General features: G+C 44.0%; 1 pseudogene; it reads right to left on the minus strand.

Annotated features, from left to right (window-relative positions):
• Positions 1-4,695: 4,695 nt before the first annotated feature.
• LOC124030318 lies at positions 4,696-9,385 on the minus strand (annotated as a pseudogene).
• Between the last annotated feature and the right edge of the window lie 1,292 nt (positions 9,386-10,677).

Consider the following 10,677-nt stretch of genomic DNA (forward strand, 5'->3'; position numbering starts at 1 on the left):
TTGTCATGTTTGTCATTTATTATCTTGTCTTGTCCCTGTGCTTCCCATTCTATTCGTTTCCCTCTGCTGGTCTTATTTGGTTCTTTCCCTCCTTCTAGCCCTCTCTCTCCCCCTCCCTCTCTCACTCTCTCGCTCTCTCTTCTCTCTGTCGTTCCGTTCCTGCTCCCAGCTGTTCCTATTCCCCTAATCATCATTTAGTCTTCCCACACCTGTTCCCGATCCTTTCCCCTGATTAGACTCCCTATTTATTCCTTTGTGTTCCGTTCCTGTTCCGTCGGTTCCTTGTTTTGTATTCCATGCTGTGATTGCGTTTCGCCCTGTCCTGTCGTGTTTTTTGCCGTGATTGTGTATCACCCTGTCCTGTCGTGTTTTGTGCCTTCTTCAGACGCTGCGTGTGAGCAGGTGTCTCAGTTGACTACGGCCTGCGCCTACCCGAAGCGACCTGCAGTCTGTGGCCGCTTCTCCAGTTGTTTTCCCCTCTACTAATCTAGAGGATTTCAGTTATTCGGTTTTGAACATTAATAAACTCTGTTTCTGTTAAGTCGCGTTTGGGTCCTCCTTCACCTGCATGACAGAAGGAACCGACCAAGGAATGGACCCAGCGACTTCAGACGCTCGTTACACTGCCGTCGAGATCCAAGGAGCCATGCTCGGCAGACACGAGCAGGAATTGTCCGCTGCTCGCCAGGCCGTGGAAAACCTGGCTGCTCAGGTTTCCGACCTCTCTGGACAGTTCCAGAGTCTACGTCTCGTGCCACCTGTTACTTCCTGGCCTGCCGAGCCTCCAGAACCTAGGGTTAATAACCCACCTTGCTACTCCGGGCAGCCCACTGAGTGCCGCTCCTTTCTCACGCAGTGTGAGATTGTGTTCTCTCTCCAACCCAACACATACTCTAGAGAGAGAGCTCGGGTTGCTTACGTCATTTCACTCCTTACTGGCCGGGCTCGAGAATGGGGCACAGCTATCTGGGAGGCAAGGGCTGTTTGCTCTAACGATTTCCAGAACTTTAAAGAGGAGATGATTCGGGTTTTTGACCGTTCAGTTTTTGGTGGGGAGGCTTCTAGGGCCCTGGCTTCCTTATGCCAAGGTGAACGGTCCATAACGGATTATTCCATTGAGTTTCGCACTCTTGCTGCCTCTAGTGAGTGGAACGAGCCGGCGCTGCTCGCTCGTTTTCTGGAGGGACTCCACGCTGTGGTTAAGGATGAGATTCTCTCCCGGGAGGTTCCTTCAGATGTGGACTCTTTGATTGCTCTCGCCATCCGCATAGAACGACGGGTAGATCTTCGTCACCGGGCTCGTGGAAGAGAGCTCGCATCAACGGTGTTTCCCTGCTCCGCATCGCAACCATCTCCCCCCTCTGGCTTTGAGACTGAGCCCATGCAGCTGGGAGGGATTCGCATCTCGAATAAGGAGAGGGAACGGAGGATCACCAACCGCCTGTGCCTCTATTGTGGAGTTGCTGGACATTTCGTTAATTCATGTCCAGTAAGAGGCCAGAGCCCATCAGTAAGCGGAGGGCTACTGGTGAGCGCTACTACTCAGGTCCCTTCATCTAGATCTTGTACTACTATGTCGGTCCATCTACGCTGGACCGGTTCGGGTGCTACATGCAGTGCCTTGATTGACTCTGGGGCTGAGGGTTGTTTCATGGACGAAGCATGGGTTCGGAAACATAACATTCCTTTCAGACCGTTAGACAAGCCTACGCCCATGTTTGCCTTAGATGGTAGTCATCTTCCCAGTATCAAATTTGAGACACTACCTTTAACTCTCACAGTATCTGGTAACCACAGTGAGACTATTTCTTTTTTGATTTTCCGTTCACCGTTTACACCTGTTGTTTTGGGTCATCCCTGGCTAGTATGTCATAATCCTTCTATTAATTGGTCTAGTAATTCTATCCTATCCTGGAACGTTTCTTGTCATGTGAAGTGTTTAATGTCTGCCATCCCTCCCGTTTCTTCTCTCCCTACTTCTCAGGAGGAACCTGGCGATTTGACAGGAGTGCCGGAGGAATATCATGATCTGCGCACGGTCTTCAGTCGGTCCCGAGCCAACTCCCTTCCTCCTCACCGGTCGTATGATTGTAGTATTGATCTCCTTCCAGGGACCACGCCTCCTCGAGGTAGACTATACTCTCTGTCGGCTCCCGAACGTAAGGCTCTCGAGGATTATTTGTCTGTGTCTCTTGACGCCGGTACCATAGTGCCTTCTTCTTCTCCGGCCGGGGCGGGGTTCTTTTTGTTAAGAAGAAGGACGGTACTCTGCGCCCCTGCGTGGATTATCGAGGGCTGAATGACATAACGGTTAAGAATCGTTATCCGCTTCCCCTTATGTCATCAGCCTTCGAGATTCTGCAGGGAGCCAGGTGCTTTACTAAGTTGGACCTTCGTAACGCTTACCATCTCGTGCGCATCAGAGAGGGGACGAGTGGAAAACGGCGTTTAACACTCCGTTAGGGCATTTTGAGTACCGGGTTCTGCCGTTCGGTCTCGCCAATGCGCCAGCTGTTTTTCAGGCATTAGTTAATGATGTTCTGAGAGACATGCTGAACAGTTTTGTTTTTGTCTATCTTGACGATATCCTGATTTTTTCTCCGTCACTCGAGATTCATGTTCAGCACGTTCGACGTGTTCTACAGCGCCTTTTAGAGAATTGTCTCTACGTAAAGGCTGAGAAGTGCTCTTTTCATGTCTCCTCCGTTACTTTTCTCGGTTCCGTTATTTCCGCTGAAGGCATTCAGATGGATTCCGCTAAGGTCCAAGCTGTCAGTGATTGGCCCGTTCCAAGGTCACGTGTCGAGTTGCAGCGCTTTTTAGGTTTCGCTAATTTCTATCGGCGTTTCATTCGTAATTTCGGTCAAGTTGCTGCCCCTCTCACAGCTCTTACTTCTGTCAAGACGTGTTTTAAGTGGTCCGGTTCCGCCCAGGGAGCTTTTGATCTTCTAAAAGAACGTTTTACGTCCGCTCCTATCCTCGTTACTCCTGACGTCACTAGACAATTCATTGTCGAGGTTGGCGCTTCAGAGGTAGGCGTGGGAGCCATTCTATCCCAGCGCTTCCAGTCTGACGATAAGGTTCATCCGTGCGCTTATTTTTCTCATCGCCTGTCGCCATCTGAGCGCAACTATGATGTGGGTAACCGTGAACTGCTCGCCATCCGCTTAGCCCTAGGCGAATGGCGACAGTGGTTGGAGGGGGCGACCGTTCCTTTTGTCGTTTGGACAGACCATAAGAACCTTGAGTACATCCGTTCTGCCAAACGACTTAATGCCCGTCAAGCTCGTTGGGCGTTGTTTTTCGCTCGTTTCGAGTTTGTGATTTCTTACCGTCCGGGTAGCAAGAACACCAAGCCTGATGCCTTATCCCGTCTGTTTAGTTCTTCTGTGGCTTCTACTGATCCCGAGGGGATTCTTCCTTATGGGCGTGTTGTCGGGTTGACAGTCTGGGGAATTGAAAGACAGGTTAAGCAAGCACTCACGCACACTGCGTCGCCGCGCGCTTGTCCTAGTAACCTCCTTTTCGTTCCTGTTTCCACTCGTCTGGCTGTTCTTCAGTGGGCTCACTCTGCCAAGTTAGCTGGTCATCCCGGTGTTCGAGGCACTCTTGCGTCTATTCGCCAGCGCTTTTGGTGGCCGACTCAGGAGCGTGACACGCGCCGTTTCGTGGCTGCGTGTTCAGACTGCGCGCAGAAGAAGTCTGGTAATTTTTTTCTGCTTCTGCTCCTGGTCTTGCTGGGTCTCGGTCTGTTCCCTGCCATCGCATCTCTCCTGTTCTTGTCCCTGCCCTTGCTGTGTCTCAGTCTGTCCCTAGTTCTCATTTTTTTTTTAGAGTAGTACCCTAGTTTCCCTTTTTATCGTTTTTCGTTACGGTCCTGAGGAGAGGAGTTGGGTTCTTTCTCGGGACGTGCTGGACCGTTTGATCTATGATTTCCTCCGTTGCCGCCAGTGTTCCTCCTCGAGAGCGCCAGGGAGGCGCTCGGTGAGTGGGGGGTACTGTCATGTTTATCATTTATTATCTTGTCTTGTCCCTGTGCTTCCCATTCTAATCGTTTCCCTCTGCTGGTCTTATTTGGTTCTTTCCCTCCTTCTAGCCCTCTCTCTCCCCCTCCCCTCTCTCCACTCTGTCGCTCTCTCTTCTCTCTGTCGTTCAGTTCTGCTCCCAGCTGTTCTATTCCCCTAATCATCATTTTCGTCTTCCCACACTGTTCCCGATCCTTTCCCCTGATTAGACTCTGTTTATTCCTTTGTGATCCGTTCCTGTTCAAGTCGGTTCTTGTTTTGTATTCCAGCTGTGATTGCGTTTCGCCCTGTCCTGTCGTGTTTTTTGCCGTGATTGTGTATCACCCTGTCCTGTCGTGTTTTGTGCCTTCTTCAGGCTGCGTGTGAGCAGGTGTCTCAGTTGACCTCTGCCGGCCTGCGCCTACCCGGGCGACCTGCAGTCTGTGGTCCGCTTCTCCAGTTGTTTTTCCCCTCTACTAATCTAGAGGATTTCAGTTATTCGGTTTTGAACATTAATAAGCTCTGTTTCTGTTAAGTCGCGTTTGGGTCCTCCTTCACCTGCATGACAATAATAATGTCATTTTATGTTGTTGAGTTCGATGAGCATCTTGAGTCTGTGGGGAAATAATGCAGGCAACATCCACATATCACTAATTTGAAATTGAAAATCACAAGTGATAAAGTCAATTATACCATGAATGTGGACTCTCATAATTTCAAAATTGTTTAACATTTTTGCTGATTCTCTGGTCTAGTCTGTGCCATAAAAATAATATTTTCCTAATTCCTACCAATAACGGACTGGGGTACGGGCTTTGTCGTGATTTCGATAGTTGTCGTTGGTCCTGAACCTGCAGCTGTTGCTCCAGCGAGATGGATGTTGTAGATGGACTCCAGGTGTCAGGTTTTGAACAAGATACTCTGTTTTTGATGCAAAGCTCTTGAGACACTCTGATAAGACAAAAAAATGTGATATTCATCTATATACATTAATTACACAATTACATAAATTACACGTTTATCACAGGGCATCGACTCATTAAGTTTGGAGGAGGACTTTACCAGATTCATTTGTGACTCATTGTTTTGGCTTCTCCTTGTGTAGCAGATTTCATAGTGTGTGAAGGAAACCTCGCTGGTCTGGCACAGGAATAGGTTTCCAATGCAGCATTGCAGAATTGGTTGTAACATTAAGAATAGGAGCAGTGAAATGATCAGGTGCCTTACTGGTGCTGAAAACATGACATCCGTGTTAGATGATGTATACATTATTATGTAGGAAAGAACTTCATACAAGCATTGCCAGACAGTCAGATTTTTTTTATATGAGTTTATCTTACCACCCTCCTTTTTTATACATGAGACAACGTCTCTGTTGATTGTGGCTTTCCATCAGTTTGTTTGTGAACGGAGTAATAGTAACGTACATAGTCGTCCATCTCTGGAACAAAACCAGACGTGTTTATTATCTCAGTTTGCGATATCTTGATTTTTCACACTTGATAAAGCACAGTAAAACGAATAGAGACATTTCCTATTCTCCCCCCAAAAAAATGTTTTGGGTGAAATTCCCCTTACTTTTTCTGACAAGTTTTAGTTTTTTCTTCACGGTTCCATTTAGTTTTGATCTATTCACTTTTTTCTGGTCGCGTTTCTCCGTCTGTTGACTTGTACCACTCCAGGCAGGATTTCATAAAGCCATGCGCATACTTGAGGGGGATGAGTCTGTCATTAGGCCAAGCCAATTGGAAATTAAACAACATTTTGATTTCAGGAATTAACATCATTGTGTAGAGGTAAATGAAGTATAAGCCAGACACACAAAAAAACACACACATATATACTTACACTTGCAGGAAATGAAATATGTTTTGCTGGGACAAGGATATGTGTCGGGATGACTTTCCCACTTTATTAAAGGCAATAATGTCACCACTGACAGCAGAGTAAGTCACGTAAACATTGAACTCAGTGGTAGTGACAATGGTGAAGTTCTTTCGCTTTAGTAGGCATGGCCAAATATGGAGAGAGAGAGGTTGTAATTCACCTGCATAGAGACTGATAAGGTGGTGTCTGGAAGACACAGGGGGTACACAAATGGATGTAAGTGATGCAACTCTTTGAAATACAATTTGAGCCTAATTGTAACCAGCAGAGTCTATAATGTTACTTAATTTTCAATGTTTTGTAGCACTTTGTAACTTACACCAAGTCAGCTTGAGTAGTCGAGTACCATTGTTAAAATCCTCCTCTACTGTCCAGTTAACTTCTGGGGGATTTGGGATTTCTGCAGCAAATGACAGTTACAACCAGAAATGGTACATCCTCTGCAATTTAGAAGGGCAAAGCCAGGAACATGTCTTCATCTCGGGACATAGAGTCAAATAAAAAAATTCTGACAATACAGAAGATTGAAATTCAATTCATGAATTTAAAAACTTGCCACTGTTTCCAATCACCATGTGAACAGAATTGACTGATTTTGAATAGAATTGCCATCAACCCTGGTGAGTTTCACTGTAGGCTGTCGCACAGACTATTTAAATATCCATTGCTCACCAGTGGGAACGTCCAGGATTAGAGTCCAGTCGCTCCACAGGGGATGTTTGACATGCTTGGACATTTGTCTGACCTGTAGTTGGTACACAGATTCGTTCTGGAGATTCTCCAGAGTGACCATGGCTGTACAGACAAACACAGGTTTACTGCAAGTCTCACTCTACATTTACATTTACATTTAAGTCATTTAGCAGACGCTCTTATCCAGAGCGACTTTCTAGTAGTGATAGCTTTGCACCTTTCAAATACTCCATTTTATTGAGACCCACACTGCAGTAAAATAATGAAATAAACATTACAATAATGTGGCTGCTTATATTTCAAAAGATCTTCAAATGAAACTGAAAGGAGCTCACCTTGTTTGACTTCTTTCTTAAATGTCTTCTAGACCAACAGAGACAAGGTCAAATTAATTGAGGCAAAAAATACTAAACTCATCAGAAAAGAATGAATGAGCGCATTGCTGCAAGGAAAAGAAGAGGTCTCACCCATGTCCCTGAGGTTTCCTCTAGTCTTCTGAACTTCACCTTTATGACAGCATCTTCAGGCACGTGCACATATGAGAAATTGCTTTTTCAGATTGGTTGTGTTTACAAAACCCCCCAATTTTTTTAACGTAAGTCTCGTTACTTGTGACACATAAAACGAGCTAATCTCTCATAACCTCTTGAATCTTGGAAGAAAACTGTTGAGCACCTGCCCTCCCAAAGGACTGTGCAAGGCCCTGAGCACCTTAACTACCTTTCGTGTTATCCCAGCTGAGGGTAAGATTGCTCGAGGATCTTGCCATAGACATACGTTGGGGAGCTTCATACTTAACTTTGTAGGGAGAAAGCAAAATCACGTTACACGCAAAAAAACAAAGATTACAATAGGAATCTTGGGATTCAAATCGTACCGTGGTCAGTTGTGTAAAGTACTTAGTGGATTCTTAGCCTGCATTTTACACCGAATAACATTTCAAATAAATAATAATGATTTACCTCTTTCAGAAAGTGTAACAGTTGTATTAAGTGACTGGGCTCGTTGCCCATGTACGCGACCACCCATATATCCACCAACACTTTGTTGAGCACTGTATTGTCTTGCACACAGATACAGCTCTTCCTACTACTGCCCAATGATGTTCTACTTGCAGCGGAATTGGAGCGGCTGAAAACATTAAGGATGAGAGCAACATTTGGTTCGCACACTGAACAGATTGTATGATCAATGTTTTATTACCTGGGGATCTACTAAGGTTGATAGTTCATTCTCAAGCACAAGGCAATACTGTCTTCCTACTGTCAAACCCTCCGTCTTGCTTTATCTGCCGGTGACCGTAACGTGCACACGCTCACATGTCACAACACTATTTTTCTTTTTGTCTGCTATAATACAATTGTTACAATGTGTATACAGGTAGCTCTTAAATGAGGAGTTCTTCATTTGCTCATGCATCGTTTAGCCACTACACACCCAGCACCTGCCGGTTTTCGGGTGTCATAATACAACTTCTCTGTCTGTGTAACTTGTGGAAAGTTCCCAAGCATGCATAATAGCTAGTTCACGTACCTGTAAAAAGCTCATAAGTTGCATTCTTCATAGATTCAGGTGTCTCCCCATTCACATGTATATAGATGGTGTCACTTTCAGTTTTCTTGTGCTTACAGGGACTGAAGGACGGTTAATAGTTGCTTGCTATAAGAAATTAAGTGTTTAAATGTTTAAAAATATATATACAAAATTCAGTGAGTTTGTCAGCTTCGTGGTATGTATACATGGGGTCTGAAATTATTGACACCTTTGTTAAAAGATGAGGAGCAATAATGTCTGTGTAAAAATAAAATTATTAAACCTAGGGTATATTTTTGTATGTAAAACATTTGAAGTATATCTTCATACCAATACATTGTTCAGAGAAATACATTTTTGTTTATTTCAAAGTAATTATTGTAAAAAATAAAATACAAATTGACACCCCTAATAGATTTTTATAATAAAGTAGTCAAAAGTTTAGTATTTGGTCCCATATTCCTAGCACGCAATGACTAAATAAAGCTTGTGACTCTACAAACTGGTTGGCTGCATGTACAGTTTGTTTCGGTTGTGTTTCAGATGATTTTGTGCCCAATAGAAATGAATGGTAAATAATGTATTGTGTCATTTTGGAGTATAATCATTTCAGACCCCACGTACAACTTCTTTGCTTTCACCAGAGAGGGTCAAGTTAATTTAATATATATTATGAATAGAATATATTCTAGAAATTATTATATTAGATGAAACATTATCCCCAAATTACAAATGGATATTACAAAAGTTGGATTGAAATACTACTAATACTACTGTAACTATCAGTGTGCAATAAATAATATGCATATCTTTCATCTGTATTTCTGCACAGTTCATTTACAGTGCAGCCCTGTCACAAACTCTTGTTTGTGAAAACCATGCTGCCCTGATAAGCTCAACCATAATCTTCAGCCTCATGTCAAACTTCAATCACAGTAAATGCTTCTTATTTGTCTTTTATGGTTTTGGTAGTATGATAATTGTATCACTACGGAGATAAGCTGAACAAAATTGGACGCTGGGCCAAGAGCCGCTGAAAGCCCCTGAGACTAACTGAGTAGAGAAAAAGATTCATACCTTGAGCTATTACCATAGCAAGAAGCAGGAATCCATGCAAGAACCAGTGTTCCTTTGTCTCCATCACCTCGACAACCCCTTGACGGAGTTAGTGTGTAAAGTCTCCAAACAGGTGACAATCCAGGGTTGATCAGCCTGCGTTTGACCAAAGAGACTTGGGTTTGCTAACTGCTAACTGTTAACACAGTTCCATGCAGCCTGTCGACAGCTCAAACCTGTTCCAGTTACGCTTCTGCAAATGAAACTGTTGGGGGCGAAAAATGTCTGCATGCTCTTGTTCTTTCTCAGATAAAAGGGCAGAACATGTCTCTACACCACAAACCACAATGTTGGGGAGGGAAGTGTGCTGACTGTTGGCAGGTTAAAAGAAACGTTGACTTAATGTTTCAGAGAGGATGTTGGCCACTGCAATCTTCTGCAGTGACACAAAAATGACCTACTTTACCTTTTCTACGTTCAGAAGCATAATCTATTTTCACATCACCTCAAGCTAACCCCTGCCATGCAGCTTAGGCTTTGATGGACTCTTTCATATTAAAAGCATCACTCATCACTGAGGTTTAGAAAACTGGCTTTGCAACGGCTTGCTTGACCAATCTGAATGAAGACACTCTTGGTAGGACTTTTCAGGCAATCAGTTGAAGGCGTGGGGCAATTCTGAGCAATTTCTATCTCTTACATCCTCAAATTGATTTACCATTTTCTATGAAATGACTACATTTCTTAAACATTGCTTAGTCACTTTATACCTCTTTGTACCTATTCCACATTAAAGGTGCATTCCGTTAGATTTCTGTGTGCAAATTCCACTGCGCACACCACGTCATTTCAACGTGGATAACTGGGTAATGTTTGGTTGAGACGTTGATCAATGACATTACAACCTACAGTATATTCAACCACTCAAAGAGACAGTCAAAAGTTTGTTGAAAGTATAGAGATAACACATTGGAAATCTAACAATGTCCACTGAACAAAAATAAAAATGGAACATGTAAAGTGTTGGTCCCATGTTTCATGAGCTGAAATAAAGATCCCAGAAATGTTCCATACGCACAAAAAGCTTCTTTCTCTCAAATTTTGGAAACAAATTTGTTAACATTCCTGTTAATGAACATTTCTCTTGGCCAAGATAATCCATCCACCTGACAGGTGTGGCATATCAAGAAGCTGATTCAGAACAGCATGATCATTGTCGCAGGTGCATCCATCTGCTGGGGACAAAAGGCCACCTCTAAAATGTGCAGTTTTATCCCCTCAAGTTTTTGCGGAGCATGCAATTGGCATGCTGACTTGTAGGAATGTCCACCTCAGAGCTGCTGCCAGAGAATAGCTCTTCTGGGAATTAATTTCTTTCACTCAAAAGCCGCCTCCTCATTGCTTTGTAGAGCATTTGGCAGTACATTCAAACAGCCTCACAACCGCAGACCACATGTATGGCATCGTGTGAGTGGAGCAGTGTGCTGATACCAACGCTTTTGGG

Source organism: Oncorhynchus gorbuscha, unplaced genomic scaffold (genome assembly GCF_021184085.1).
Source record: "Oncorhynchus gorbuscha isolate QuinsamMale2020 ecotype Even-year unplaced genomic scaffold, OgorEven_v1.0 Un_scaffold_10526, whole genome shotgun sequence".
In the NCBI taxonomy this organism is placed as follows: Eukaryota; Metazoa; Chordata; class Actinopteri; order Salmoniformes; family Salmonidae; genus Oncorhynchus; species Oncorhynchus gorbuscha.